The following is a 16214-nucleotide window of genomic DNA, read 5'->3' as shown; positions in this document are numbered from 1 at the left end:
TACTTTTCTTAATTATTTCCTTCCGTAATTGTACCAAATATTAGAGAGGTTAAGATTTCACCCGTAGCGAGAACGTAACGTAGAGTGGCTACGCGTTCCGTACGCGTAACGTTCTGCACAGATTCGGATTAAGACTTGACCGGCCCCGTCGCCTTGCTTTCCACGGCAGCAGTAAGTGGGTAGCCGAGCAAGGTTCACATGTCTGTGTTTACGAAACGATCTACGTAACAGCCTATCACTAATGCGACTAGAGTCTACTGAAGTTTATACATTCAATTCGCTGTTTTGCTTTTTATATGCCCATAGATTTGAAGCAAGTCTAGATTAAGACGTGTGCGTGCCGACTCACACAGTCGCATCGTCTTAAGGATTTTGCTCTGATATCAGGTTAATAGAACACAGAGAAAAAAAATTTGAAAAATACTGAAATTTTACTTGTGTTAGAAAAACCGTGTCAAAGCCACGGAAGTAAAACAAACGACAATGTTAATTTCAGTCTAGACTGAATGTTATCGGCAGTGCAGTGTATGCGACGTCTGCCGCCGCGCGTGTGCCGTCGTCTGCGAGTGCACTGCAGGAGGTAATTTTTCCTTTTTGTTACCTAAAATATCTCAAAATCAGACGGCGATTGATAAAACCAAGAACAACAATACAAAACGAAAGGAATGTTAGTTTTGATTATCAAGTCTATGGCGAAGCGAGCGTGAAAATCGCTCTCGGAAAAGGTGTACGAGAAAAGTGGCCGTTTCACGTAGAAAATGACTGTCAAACGACAAGAGAACGTGTGACATCATCAGAACATGATGAGAGCGCGCAGAAAGTGATGACGTATCCGTTCCCGTTCCGTTCCGTATGAAATCTTAACCTCTCTATTTATTTCAATCGAGAAAGACAGTTTGTTTTTACACTGTAAAGATTAATATATTTGAATCATTTGGCGCGCCAAAGTTGCCTTAAACGCAAAACTGGGGATCAGGGTGATCAACGAACGTGTCGTACAAGCTTTGTCGCAAGACATATGATAAAATAAAACCTCTCTCGCTCTTGGTAACCTTCTTGTTAACCAAGAGTCTGTAAGATTCACTTTTCTCCCTACCTTGAATATCATTATAGACAACATTTAACCACGATGGCAAAAAAATCAATCAATCAAGCAGCAAATTATATATAGTATCAAAATCCTAAAACCAGTGCCTCAACGCTCAATAGGTAAACCACACATTTTATCATACCAGTTTATTGATGACGCAATGCATCGTTCTGATTGGTCGAGACGTGAAAAGAAACGTGGTATATTCGCGATATACCATGGTTGGTACACGCGCGAGAACTCTCGGCAAGAACAAAAATCCTTTTTTGACGTTTCATCCCAGAATTTCTATATACTGTGCCTCAACGCTCAATAGGTAAACCTCACTTTATATCATACAAGTATATTGATGACGCAATGAATCAATCTGATTGGTCGAGACGCAATGCATCGATCTGACGCAATGCATCGATCTGACTGGTCAAGACGTGAAAGAACCTTGGCATATTCGCAATGTACATGGTTGGTACACGCGCGAGAACTCTCGGCAAGAACAAAAATCCTTTTTTGACGTTTCATCCCAGAATTTCTATATACTATTGTGATATAATAGCAATAAAGCACACTCAGTGGCGGTATACCACTTGATTTTGACCAGTCTACTTCATATATGCACTCGCTATCGCTCTTGCATATGTCGCGAACTGGTCATCGCTGGTAGTGCTCTATTGCTTAAATAACCTAAGTATACTCTGGAGAACATGTGCGTTTGAAGTTTTCTTTTGAAAGTTTCCAAGTTTGGGATTCTCTAATGTCGAGTGGTAGTGTGTTCCATAGTCTAGGTGTATTGTATGAAAATGTACGGCCACCATAGGTGATGGTTTTGTAGGTTGAAGATGTTAAAAATTTCTTGGTGGATGAACGGAGTGTATGAGTTGGAATATAGGGCTGGAGTAGATCACTGATGTACGAAGGAGTCTGTTTATGAATAGCCTTGAAAGTTAACAGCATAATTTCGTAGTCAATCCCGAGATGAACTGGTAGCCAATGGAGACGGGTGAGAACTGGGTGAGTCTCATGGAGCATGCGATTATTCTCGCTGCGGCTTTTTGAGGTCGTTGTAACAGACCCATTTTGTTGGAGTCCAGATAGAGATGAATTACAATAGTCAAGCTCGGCTGTCAAAGTTGCATGCATTAAGGTTGACATGCTTCATTTGAGGTAGCGTCGTATTAATCCAATCCGGCGTAGATTGTTGTAGATTGATTTGCAAGGACAGAGCCCTGTGGCACTCCGAAACTGAGTTCTAATAGTTCACAAATGATATCGTTGATTTTGACGGACTATTTTCTCTGCATCAAGTATGAAGTGAACCATTTGCGTCCAGCGACGGAGGTACCAAGATGAGAGATTCTGTCAGCTCTGAAAGAAACGAAATACAGCTCTCTACTGGAGAACGAGACTTGCCCACTACATATATGTAATTGTGGCCATAATGTCGACAAGTCGAATATCTTTTTCGGTTTCCAGACTCACTATTTGATGTACTTTCCAGAAGTCACTCATTTTAGCTCACGTGTTCATACACGTGAGATAATGTCGCAGCGATGTCTGTCTGTCTGTCTGTCTGTCTGTCTGTCTGTCTGTCTGTCTGTCGCAGCGATGTCTGTCTGTCTGTCTGTCTGTCTGTCTGTGCGCTCGATATCTCAAAACGGCTCATCAGATCAGAATCAAATCTGATACATAGATTCATTTAACAAATGGCAAGAACTGATTAGTTTTTGGTGAGTGTGGCTTGCTTACTTTTTGCTCATTTGCATCACTAATGATTTTAGAAAAAACGGATAAACATTGAGAGCGACTGTGCAAAATTTGATGAGATTTGCTACGAATGTTGATCAAAGCAAGATATATCAGCCGTGAAAGATATTGAGAGTTGACATTAAAGATACTTACTAATATACATATGTAACGTCTTTTCCTTATTAGCAATATATATATCTGAATTGATTCGATCAAAATTGACGAAACTTGGTATGTGTATTGAAGATACTATGAGTTAACATTATTGAAAGTCGTTAAACATTTTACTTCAGCCAATTTCTAATTTGCATATTTGATGAACTTTCCTAATTAGGGATATATATCTGAATTGACTCGACCAAATTTGATGAAACTTACTACATATATGAAAGATACTATGATACAACATTCTTGAAAGCCATTAAGACTTTTTACTTCAGCCAATTCCTAATTTGCATATTCAATGAACTTTCCTAATTAGGGATATATATCTAAATTCACTTGAGCAACGTTGATGAATCATGCTACATAAATTGAAGATGCTATAATAATACAACATTATTTAAAGTCATTAAAGCATTTTTACTTCAGTGAATTCCTAATTTGCATATTGAATGAACTTTCCTACTTAGGAATATTTATCTGAATTGACTAAACCGAAGTTGACGAAACTTGCTATGTACATTAAATGTACTATGATACAACATTATTGAAAGTCATGTAACATTTTCACTTCAGCCAATTCCTAATTTACAAATTTAACGAGAACATTTCAGTCAATTCTTAATTTGTATATACTTGGATTTACTTGATCAAAGTTGGCAAAAAATGCTATGTACATATATGATTATACCAGGTTATAACAATATTGAAAGTCATTTCGCATTTTCATGTCAGCTAATTTATAATTTGCATATCTAATGAGCTTTCGTAGTTTGGCATATATGACTTAAAGGGCCAGACCAAAGGCATGTACACTTACTATATAAAGTGGTAATACAATGAAAGCAGTCAAACAAATTGATTATTTTTAAGTCAGCTAATTACATATTTTAATACTTAATGACCTCTAGAATTAATCTGTGGTGAATATTGTTCATTATGCTGATCATGACACTTTCAATGAAGTTGCAAACATGTGGCAAAGGTTCAAATTTACACATAACTGCAGTATGTAATGAAACACGTGATCATTTTCAGTTCATATCTGGTATACCTTCCCTCAATTTTAATCAGTGTCGAAACCTTTTAGAAAAAAGTCAAGGCATTTCGTCAACACATAACTGGATTTCAAGTTTTCATGTTGTTCCTCCACTTACTTGAGTGAAAGGTTTCAGGGCACGCGTGTCATGACACAGTATTCGAATGTTACTGAGTTCGTAGCCAGATCACGTGTCCTTTCCAGGGCCGCCTGGTCGACACGTCAGACTACTTTGCATTTGACCTTCAAGAAACGATTATCTAGTAAGGAAACTGTTACAGTGAACGAGGAGCATGGCTGCTTTGAGAGCAAAACTTTCAAACGGTGTTCAAATTCCCCTAATAGGATTGGGTACATATTATGGATGGAAGGTATGTAGATAAGTCACGCAAAAGTCGTGTGTAGTGACCGGGAAGATTGTGGGGTTACATTGTATGGGATTTTAGTAACGCTCGCCATATTATTCACACACATTTTCCGAATCCACACACTCAGGTAACTAAAAAAATAGCGAAAATTTTGAATAAGGTGATGTTACTCTTTGTTTCTCTATTATTCATATCCCGAAAATGTCTAACTTGTCTGGTCCTTTGTCCTCCTTAAGACCTGCTTTGCGAGCAATATGCGTGAAAGGTCATATCACGATTCTAGCGTCACGAAGTGGGCACAGTAGCCTGGAAAACCTTGACCTCTTACAATGGTTACTTCAACGGAGAAGGGTACTGAGCTGTTTTCGTTCTAAGGCAAACATCGACATTTCATTTGTTTTTGTACAATATCTATTTATTGTAGCAATCAAGAAGTCTTCTAGAACACCATACATCTTGGGTGTATAACTGTTAAAGCGGCATGACATTGCGCATACCCCTGTATAATAACAAGACAAGTGAAAGTCACATTTAGGTCAATTTCGCTTATAACAAGTAGCCTTTTATCTTCGAATCGATGCAACACAACATGACCTCGGGACATAAATTTTCGAGTGTCTAATGTTTCAAACGACATAACGTTCCAATATTGTTTACTTACGGATCTCATTTGTAGAGGAAAGTGAAGATGGATCTCTGACGTCCTTGAAGTCAGAGCAAATAGCAGTGACCATCAATTTCTGAGTACCGATAGTGTTTTCAGAACAAGCGTCCTGAGACTCATTTTGGGCGCGAACCAAAACTGACACTCGCCCATTTTCTTGAAGTCAACTGTAAGGACACCAAAATTCAAAAATAGTAATAGTCGTAACCTTAATGTACAATTTTTCCACGTAAGTGAAAGTCTCAGGCGGTCGATCATTTTCCACTGTGGCGGATTTCTACAATTAAAACACATATGATTAGAAGAGCAAAAGTAGAGATTTTTAGGTCATAGAGGAATTTTTGATTTCAAAAATGCCTAAAATAGATGAAGAGATGAAAAGTTTAGCTAGTTTCACGAACAAATACAAGTCTTTTGCAATGATATCGATTACATATTTGTGTTAAAAGTATTTATGAGAGCACTATCGTTAAAAGTATTTATGAGAGCACTATCTCAAAGTCTTGCTGCAGTGGGAAGTCAAGTCTTTATCCACAATGCGTTTCAATATCCTGATCTTATCCCCTCAAAAAACACAAGACAATAGGTCCTCAAGTTAGAAAGAATTGAGATGTACTTACTTTGCCATAAATTGATTCATTTTGGATGCATGATATTTGGTGCATCAGTTTAGACATCACAGAAAGTCACGAATACTTTGATGTTGTTTTGTAATCGGTTGTGTCAACGTATGGGAGAATGAACAAAATATTCTGTGCTTCTGGTGAAATTCGAAACAAATATTATATCTGTAGCAGTGTAGAAATATGGTATTGTAGGTATACGCTGTACTGGTTCATTCATTGCAAGTGTCGCTCATTTCTGCTCTTTTACATTTTTCTTAATCATTGTCATAGTTATAGCTGACTTAGAGTCGCATTGTTTTTTTTATAGCCATAGCAATATTGAGATATTACACCACGCAACAAATGTAAATTTAGGTTAACTGTTTGTTGAGCCGTTAAGCACTTGGGCAAGGATACATGTACTCACATAAGCTAACTGGCTTTATATTTGAAGGTATTTTGAAATGGAATGAAATGGAACAGCTCTTCTTGTTCCGCGAAATGCCAGATGCTGATTATAACACCCACCAGCCCAAGAACACATGATTTTCGGCAATACCTCACTTTTATTGTTGTTGCTAGTATTGTTGTTGGCGTTTTTGTTGTCATTAAGAAAATGTGAATTTCAAAATGTTATTTGGGTGATAGTAGTCTATATCCGATTGGAAATTACTCAATGTATCAGAGCACTGACCCCATGTGTCTTTTTTTTGTTTCATTGACCTTCTCGACTGCCTGTCTGTTTGTCGTAAACTGTCACTCCAAAATGCCGCACACCGTTCCTAAGGGGGATAGAAGTCCGGTACGCGAAGCTGTGAAAACAGCTATTGACATCGGGTATCGTCACATTGACACAGCCTATGCTTATGACGTAGAGACACTTGTTGGCGCTGCTGTACATGACAAAATACAGGACAAAACTATACAGAGAGAGGATATCTTCATCACTAGTAAGGTAAAGTGACCAAACGACAATTGTGATTGTAATACGGCAGAATGGCGGATTCAAAAGTTTTGAGCTTATTTTGTACGGCGTATCTTCTTGTTGATCAAAATCGGGTTGGAAATATTTGCTTTCTGATCAGTACTTTGGGTCAGTGGGTCGAAACGTTTCAAAAACTTAGAGTAAGAAAGTTTAGGTTTTTAGTGACTCTTACAAATAAATAAACGCTACCGGAAAAGAGGCATAAATGCTTCACTTTCTCTCAAAACTATGTGCTAAGTTCTAAAGGCAAAAATCATTGCACATGTAAATCACCTAGATTTGATGGTCTAACAGCAATACGGTCTTTTCAAGGCGATAACAACTTATCTTTTGTAAGTGATCGTTAAAATTATTAGTTTCACATATCGTTTTCAACCCTTTAGCTTTGGCAAACCTTCATGCATCCAGAGTTAGTAAGATCTTGCTTGGAAAAAAACTCTGAATGATCTACAAATGGACTACAGTTCCTATCAGGTAGGTGTCAACAGCTAAGAGACACAGTTATATATTCAAAAGTTTTAAGTACATACCTCACCATCTACACACACACCTACACACCTACACACCTACCTACCTACCTACCTACCTACCTACCTACCTACCTACCTACCTACCTACCTACCTACCTACCTACATACATACATACATACATACATACATACATACATACATACATACATACATACATACATACATACATACATACATACATACATACATATCCAGACAGGCAAACGGATAGGCAGACAAAATGTGCGTAACTATACAGTACCGTAGATTTATAGTGTTCATCGGCGGATCAGCGTTCCTGGAGATGTTAAAATTCTACGCTGAAGTCTAAAATACAGATCTCTAATGTCAAGTTTGGTATCTGTATATATCCCAAAGAGAGCTTATATGGTAGGTCAGTGGCGTCTGTCTGTCTGTCTGTCTGTCTGTCTGTCTGTCTGTCTGTCTGTGTGGCTATATTAGTGCTCGTCCCATTGCTTTGAAACTTAGTGTGCATGATCCTAGTAGTTTTTCCTGTCAGATTTGTTCAATTTATGGTGAAATTTCCACATTTGTATTTTTGGGCATTTTTTCAATTTTTGGTCCAAAAATCATTTTTTTCCAAAGTTCTCGTTGGATTGCTTTGAAACTTGATGCACTTGATCCTAGGGTTCTCTTCTGTCGGATTTGTTAAAATTATGGTGAAATTTTTATATATGTTTTTTTGGCGCAATTTCTCGCATTTTTGGTCAAAACATCACTTTTTCTGAATTAAGTATTCTGATTGCTTTGAAACTTGGTATGCATGTTCCCAGGGGTAAACCTAGTTAAGTTTAGTCACTATAGCGTGCAACCTCAAACCAAAGTGAGCCAAGTGTCAATGACGCTATGTTTTTAAATCTGATAAGAAAGAAACTTGAACAGCTATAACAACCATTTATTGTTATCTATCAATTAAAGCACGCAGAAGGAACACTCGCACCCGAAGACGAGCAGGGTAATGTGTTGTTCAACGATAGCATGGATCACGCCGATGTATGGCGGGTAAGTGTTCTGATCATAATACAAATTCTTAAATGAAAAGCATTAAATCATGGATCTTTAAACCTTTCTGTATTGTTTTGTCCTTTACCTGATGTTTCCTGCAAAAAAATTGTGTAAATTTCTAAACACAAGGAATGAAATTGGTGTCACAACAATTGTGTTCTTGATGCTAGGGAGAATTACGGCTCATTTCGTTACATCATCATCAATTTTGTGTGCGCGGAAAATAACAGTATGTCCGTTCTTTCCAGCAAGGTAGCAAATAAATAAAGACGTTGACACAGGCGAACACAACAGTCCCCACATTTAATTTGTCGTGTACATCTCATTCCATATTGACTGTCTGTATGCTTTACAAGTGTGATTTCATCAGTTTGTCATATGCAAGTCAATACAAATTTCCCTTACCTCCTTAACAAACTACAATAAATTATTGTAATTGTTAATTAGCGAAGGTGAAGTCCTGGTCACGTTACGGTAAAAATAAATTGTTAAGCATACGGAGACTGTTCAGAATCTGCTTTTGACACGCGTGACTTGCTAAGTGTTCGAAATATACTAAGCGTTCAAAACCATGTTTGCACTAGGGTATGTATGCAAACCGGCCGTGGTGCGAACGGTCACGAGTTATATCAATGAGCCAATGTATAGATAGCCTGCACGACAACTACTTGAAACCTGAAACAAAGGCACACTCACAGACACACCCACATGAAGCCACATACACATATGTATGTATGTATGTATGTATGTATGTATGTATGTATGTATGTATGTATGTATGTATGTATGTATGTATGTATGTATGTATGTATGTATGTATGTATGTATGTATGAATGAATGAATGAATGAATGAATGTATGTATGTATGTATGTATGTATGTATGCATATATTTATGTATGCACGCATGTATGTATGTACGTAGGTACGTATGCATGCATGCGTGTATGTATATCAATTTATCTATTCATCGATAAATATTCAGGAAATGGAAAAGCTTGTGGATGACGGACTCGTCAAAACGATCGGCGTATCTAATTTTAACCATCATCAAATTCAATATCTGCTCGACAACAGTTCTATTAAACCGGCGGTAAACCAAGTAAGTTGATAATACATTTTGTACATTACAACGATCAACCATTCTCAGCAAGAACATCAAAGGCGATAACAATCCTCAGAACTGTGTATGCTCAGATGATCATCATGTTCGACATACCTTGTATTTCTGCAAGTTTTCGGCAATTGATAAGTGAAAATATAAAGTTTTCTGCCATGCTTTAATCCCTTATGCCCTCCTCTACATTCGCCATATTGACAGTTTTAGTATTGAGCCGGACCATATTGTTGAAAAGGGTAAACATTCTGCTACCGAGTGCACCGGTTAGAATTGATGAGTTTACAAGCAGTCATTGTTGATAACATTAAATAATGGAATGTGCTATATGCACGTTCCGTGTTGCACGCCAAAAAGACAATTGGGCAGATTCAATAGGCAACCTCATTTTGGTTTTATTGAGCGCTCCGTTCCCTTGGAAACACGAAATCGTCGAATGTTTATCCTTTCTTTCGAACGGCACAAGAAGCTATAGGGTTTGACTAATTTTTAAGAAGGTAACTGGGTCCATAAAATCAGTTAGGCATTCGACGTGTTAATACAAACAACTTGGCTCAATCTTGGACATGAAAGCAATAAAAGAATAGGCGACCTTACTCAGGTTTTGTTGCGCCCTCTGATTCTTGGGAAACAGGAAACATCCGTGCATTCACTCCTGTTAATACAGTAGAAGCTTCCGATCGACTTTAGAGAAGGTAGTTCTGTTAGGTTCAAACGATCTAATGGGCATACCAGGTGTGTACGAGGACAACGTGGCTTCATCTTTGATATGAAAACAACCAGGTTCCTAAGAGGCTCTGTAACTGTGTCTTAATATACAACAGGCTCGGTATTCCAAGTCTTGTACCAACTTACGTTTGAATATGAAGTTAACATGTAATCTTTTCCCTTCATTTCCAGTTCGAGGTCCACCCTTACTTGACGCAAACTAAACTCGTAGACTTCTGCCAGTCACATGATGTTCACGTGACTGCATACAGTCCATTCGGGTGCATAGGACTATCGGAGTGAGTAGACAGATAATGCATTCAAATTGTCTCGGGTGTTGATCACGTGTCAAAGTACCGTGTGCAAAACATAAGAAATATTCGCGTAAAATCCATCCATGAACATATGGCACCCGAAAAGGGCCATTACAACAATATCAAAAACAAGGATATTAAATGTTAAGTCTATATACATTTCATGTTCGCACCTCATATTTTCCCTTCTGATGAAAATTTCAATATATTGAAGCAATTTGGATGCCGGTTTTCTAAGATGTGCCTCTTTAAGATGGTATGTTATTTTGTTATGTTCTTTTGTTAAGAGTAACATAAGTAAGAGATATAATCTTTGTATATCAGAAAAGCTACACGTAATTAACGTCGACATATCTACGCTGTTCCACAAACGCTCTTAGTTGGTTTTAAAATGTAGCCACCAAACCAAATATTATTTATCAAATTTCAACACCATCTATAAATACAATATAAGACCATGTCCTTACCATATAAATGAGAGTGTAAAACTTAGGATATTTTTAGTCCTGACTGTCTATCGGAATATTGCTAGATGCGTGAAACTTAATTAAGAGATAGGAATTACTTTGCACTTGAAATAATTTGTGATTTGTAGTTGGAATGTAAACTGGCAAATGAATATATATATATATATATATATATATATATATATATATATATATATATAAAAATATATATATTGGTATATATGTTAAGTGCATGTATATACATATATAAACTGGTATATATGTTAAGTGGTATATATATATATATATATATATATATATATATAATATATATATATAAACAGGAATAAGCCGCCTGAGCCTACTTTACTCGAGAATCCAACGATAAGCTCGCTAGCTAAGCGACACAAGAAGACAACAGCTCAGGTTTTATGAGATATCTAGTACAGCGTGGGTTGAGTGTAATTCCGAAAAGTGGTAATGCTGGCAGGATTCAAGAAAACTTTCAGGTTCGTAAACTTTTTCGTAATTAATTGAAATTAATGTACATGTGGAATATGTATGTATGATATGTATGTATGTATACGGTGGTATCAAACGGGTTCGAACTCACAAGGTACGGCACCAAGTCGCCTAGCGGAGAAGCCACAGACAAAACCGCTCGGCCAAATCCCAAGTCTCAAAAAAGATTGGTTCAATAACCCATCTAAGTTGTTACAATTTTTCTGACTGCGACCCCTCCACACGTTGTAGAGTTCGTGAGGCACTCACGCTCGTACACTCACTATCACACATCGCACACAAACTTTATCGAAGCGAAGCAATTAATGCATCGCTTATGAATGTATGTGTGTATGTATGTATGTATGTATGTATGTATGTATGTATGTATGTATGTATGTATGTATGTATGTATGTATGTATGTATGTATGTATGTATGTATGTATGTATGTATGTATGTATGTATGTGTGTGTGTGTACGTGTGTGTATGCATGCATGCATATATGCATGCATGTATGTACGTATGTACGTTCGATTTTATGTACGTACGTATGTACGTACGCACGCACTTACGCACGTGCATGCATGTGAGTGTCGATTTATTGATGTTCAAATGTAAATATTTCTTCTTGGTAAGTTGTTGTACTTACGTTGGTATGTTTTTGTCCATACTCTGTCGATCTGAATGTTGGAATACGAAGTGATATGATCTGATGGGGAATTTATGGATTTTTTTTCAAAGAAAACATAACCTTGTTTAGAAAATAGGCAACGTTAACAATCATTACAGACTACCCACAAGCATATCCCGAAATTGTTTACGTTAAACAATGGAATTATTCGTAAATTCTGAATTCTTTATTGCAGATTTATGACTTTGAATTGTCTGATCAAGATATGCGAGATCTGAAAGGTCTGAATCAAAACTGGCGCGCACATTCCTTTTCATGGTAAGCGCGTTAGCATTACATCATCGTTGATTATCATGTTCTAAGGTTAACAACAATCCTTAAGACTCTGTACAACAGTTGTGCAACATTTGCATAATTTGCGGTATTCTTTTAATAATATCAGTATCACACATTTCACAATCGTGACTGGAGTGTGACATCGGCCTAGTAGTGACCAAATTCATTCAAAACAATTTTCCATCCGATATCCGCCACGTCTATGGTGTGCGATCTATGACACGTTTCTGACGACTTGTGCAACTACATGTTCAGAGCGCGAGGCAAGTCATGACAATCGTCCAATTGGTCCTTTGAAATTGTCCAGAAAGAGCGTGCAGTGGCATCCACAGAATAGAATATGCTTAGGAACCTGGACACGGTACATTTGTAAAACAAATGAACAACGTATACGAGTTTGAGGCAAGTTCACTCGTTGAACAGTTTTCGTGTTTTTGGCCTGGGCCCACTTCTTCAGATTGCTTGGCGTCCGTTCATCTATCCCAAGTAGTAATTAAAGTTTATTCAGCGATAATGCATGAATCATCATTGTTATTTGTGAGGCTATTATCGTTGTTGTTGTTGTTGTTGTTGTTGTTGTTGTTGTTGTTGTTGTTGTTGTTGTTGTTGCTGCTGCTGTATGTAAACACAGTTTATATTCATTTGCAGGGAGATTAAAAGTCGTCATTATCCATTTCACGAGGACTACGACTAAGTGTTATTGAAGACACGGACTGGAGCGACATAGTGCACTGATACATCCCAGACTGTGTTTCACTCATCACGAATTAGGTGTCTGATCAAAAATAATTTCCTATGTTCTAGTCCGATAGCCTAATTACTTATATAAAACTGTGCGGACATAACATGCAGATACTGCATAACATGATGTAATCTTTTTTAAACTGATTTTTTTCATAGTTAGCATCTGGAGACTAACACATCGATATATTTTAATGAAATTTCGGTATCACATTTTTTTATACATACCTTATTCAAGTGGATGAATTTTATGTCAGTTGACAAACATATACACATTTTCATTAAAGAAAATGAATTGCTCATAGTTTGTGCCATAGGTTACATTGCATAGTGAGATGAAACTTTTGGTTGAAATTCCATATTCAAATTTCTTGTACTCAAATGCCCTCATAATCACCATATTCTATTGAAGTTAATTGAAGTTAATTCATATCAATTAGAAAACACATTAATGCACAAACATAGCTTTTTTTTTTTGGACGAATGGATCATAGTTTTCACTGTAGACAGCCACACCATAGACAGACACTTTTGGCTGAAATTCCAAAATCATATCAAATCCGTAAAGTCAATTTTACTACTTTCCCTGTACAAACGCTTGTGTTTTTTCACTCGAGATTTGTGTAAACAAATTTATTTTGTTAATTTTGGAAAGTGCATCTGCTATTTGTTTGAGGATCTAGATCTATCATGATGTAAAGTTTTTCCCTCTGGTGATTTGTTTCCAGTTTCTAAAACCTTTAAAAAGACTGGGATTGATAAAAGAAATGCGAGACAGACTTCGCGAGTCCATTATGTTGTCAATACGTGGAGCAAATTCGAGTGGAAACAATAACTCTTTTGTACAGAGGAAAGTTGACACCGAATTGAGAGGTTACCTTAATTGACTGTCACTTGATCCTTATGAAATCAGTAATAACAAAATAGACATCGCAACCTTCGCAAATATTTAGGATTCCATACATATATACTTTAATAGGGTTACGAGAAAAGTTTTATAGAGAATTAATCGTTTGCAAGGATCCAAATAGAAGGCCATGATGACATTCTATTTGGAAGCCAGAACTGTGCTGGGTGGTAAGCACAGTGCCGAGTTAAGATATGACTGCAATCAGTAAATAAGTACTTTCGAGAGGCTATAGTCGTATACCCACCAGACTCAGAAAGGGTTTACTTATTGTACGGGCATAAGTGGTTAGCGAGAAAGAATTATTGGCCCCACACGCTGGGGTCACATACAAGAGTCTTCGCTAGATGGATGTAGAAGTTGAAAGTGGTGCAGTGCTTTTTTTTATAATAGTCATATGTAATCAATGCAGCGTCAAAAATTGACAAGACATGGGCTTATAGAAAAACAAGTAGCAACTAAAGACTTCGGTCAATCTTTATGAAATTTTCTGGAAAGCTTCAAAATAATGTAACTGACCTTTTTAATAATGTCAAGGAAAATAAACCAATTCTTTTTATTTTATTTATTGACATTTTTGCATTCACATGGTGTAGTGATAGTGATGGGAATTGGTACATGGTCCGGATGGCCGGTATATGATTACTTACACAAGAAACGTTTTCAACACAATGCAATAATTTAAACAAACACAATATGGCTGCTTGTCAATTTAAACCAACAATTTACTTCACGTGATGTTCAAAGTATCTCAAGCTGCATGCTAAAGTTTTGCCTTTCGGCACGAGACGCATCACAGCAGTTTGCCTTTAAGCCATGTTCAGTTTAATCTCTTTGTTCGTTCTGCATGCTATCTTTTGCACTGTATAAAGGTCAGTAGACAAGGCTACCAACTCGTATTTTCCTCTGGTACAATTGTCCAATATTTCATCTCATTCCACTAAAAATACACATTTACAGCATCAGCACACGTATACTTTGCGAACGCCAAGCAATAGAGTGTTCAAATACAAACGTGGCCTTTAATGTCACGTGGTGCCAGATAGCGGTAAGGTCACTTTAAGGTCACAGTTTTACACTAAATAGCCATGTTAGTGTATATTTTCGGAATGACACTAAAATAAGTCTGTTTTCCAGTTATACATTGATGAACAAGACAGCATCAAATGAGTGCTGAAAAATACTGGCAACTGAATACTGGAATGAATTCAGTGCACTGTAATGCATCTGCTGGTCCTTATGACGTTCTGACACCCACTGAGTACGCGCACCAATAGCCTGCTTTGAAAAAAAACGCTTTCCGTAGGATGTGCTATTCAAAAGAAAAAAAAATAGATCCATTTCATGGCGAAATCAACATAAACATTATGTAGGATATACACCAACAAAACGTTTTTTGATGTTTACATATTACGATTTATCATTGAAGTCCTTGGAGAATGGCAAATACTTTAGTTAACACACGGTCGTTCTGATTTTTCGAGCGATGTTAAAATGATACGTTATCGAGCCTGTGGACAGGTGTTAGAACTAAAAGGGCCCCGAGTCTTAATGCAATGAGAAATTCTGGAAAACGGAATTCAGCTCATATTCTCTCACACTGTTTAAAGATGGAATTAGGTACTCTGTTGAAGAAAACGAAATATTAATTAGCAACTATACTCACTGAACTGAATTCACACCAAAAAGTTTATTCTCACAAGCAATGATGGAGTTTAATATACGCTTCTGTTGGGGTCATTTTGATTAACACTCAGACGTTCGTATTGCAAAAGCGCTCGCAAATATCATGGCGGACACTTGGTGTAAAGGTTACATTCAAGTGATTTATCATTGGATCTTACATCTAGGCCAGCACACCAAGCAAGTGATAAGTTAAAGCTAGAACATAGGTTCCGAATGACCTTTTGCTGAAGGCTATGTGACCAGAACTAAAAAAGTGACCTTGTTAATCTCGTGAGTGAATGTGCGCTGACTCTGCATTGGATGCAATGAGACTTGCACATAGTTGATATTAACACACGATTGCTCTTCAAAAGTTTAGAGGTGTGCCAACGCACTGTCCCTTGACTGGCTATTATGTTCAAGCCATCATACTTTATACGAATGATTTAATTCATCCTAAATCATCATTAAATCATCCTATTGATAGTAGTCTGTGTAAGACTGGACGTGACGTTCAGGGAGGCTTCAGTACTTATTGAGAGTGGAGGTGAGGGGTGGAATGTAATGTAAAAAACATAAGAAATGTAAAATTGACCGTCTTCAAAGTATTCATTCTAAAGTACCCCTCTTAATTCCTCAACTGTAAAATGTGAA

General features: G+C 37.1%; 2 long non-coding RNA genes across 2 annotated transcripts; both read left to right on the top strand.

Moving 5' to 3' along the window:
• Nucleotides 1-4270: 4270 nt before the first annotated feature.
• LOC139120978 (uncharacterized) lies at nt 4271-7128 on the top strand. Its single transcript, XR_011549181.1, has 3 exons — nt 4271-4405; nt 6459-6626; nt 7040-7128. It is a non-coding gene; the product is annotated as an uncharacterized lncRNA (long non-coding RNA).
• A 975-nt stretch (nt 7129-8103) lies between these two features.
• Nucleotides 8104-13452, top strand: LOC139120977 (uncharacterized). The gene is made up of 6 exons (XR_011549180.1): nt 8104-8189; nt 9177-9293; nt 10209-10315; nt 11121-11285; nt 12147-12229; nt 12896-13452. It is a non-coding gene; the product is annotated as an uncharacterized lncRNA (long non-coding RNA).
• Nucleotides 13453-16214: the final 2762 nt, after the last annotated feature.

Source organism: Ptychodera flava, chromosome 21, assembly GCF_041260155.1.
Source record: "Ptychodera flava strain L36383 chromosome 21, AS_Pfla_20210202, whole genome shotgun sequence".
NCBI lineage: Eukaryota > Metazoa > Hemichordata > Enteropneusta > Ptychoderidae > Ptychodera > Ptychodera flava.
This window is presented reverse-complemented; position numbering and strand designations above follow the sequence as displayed.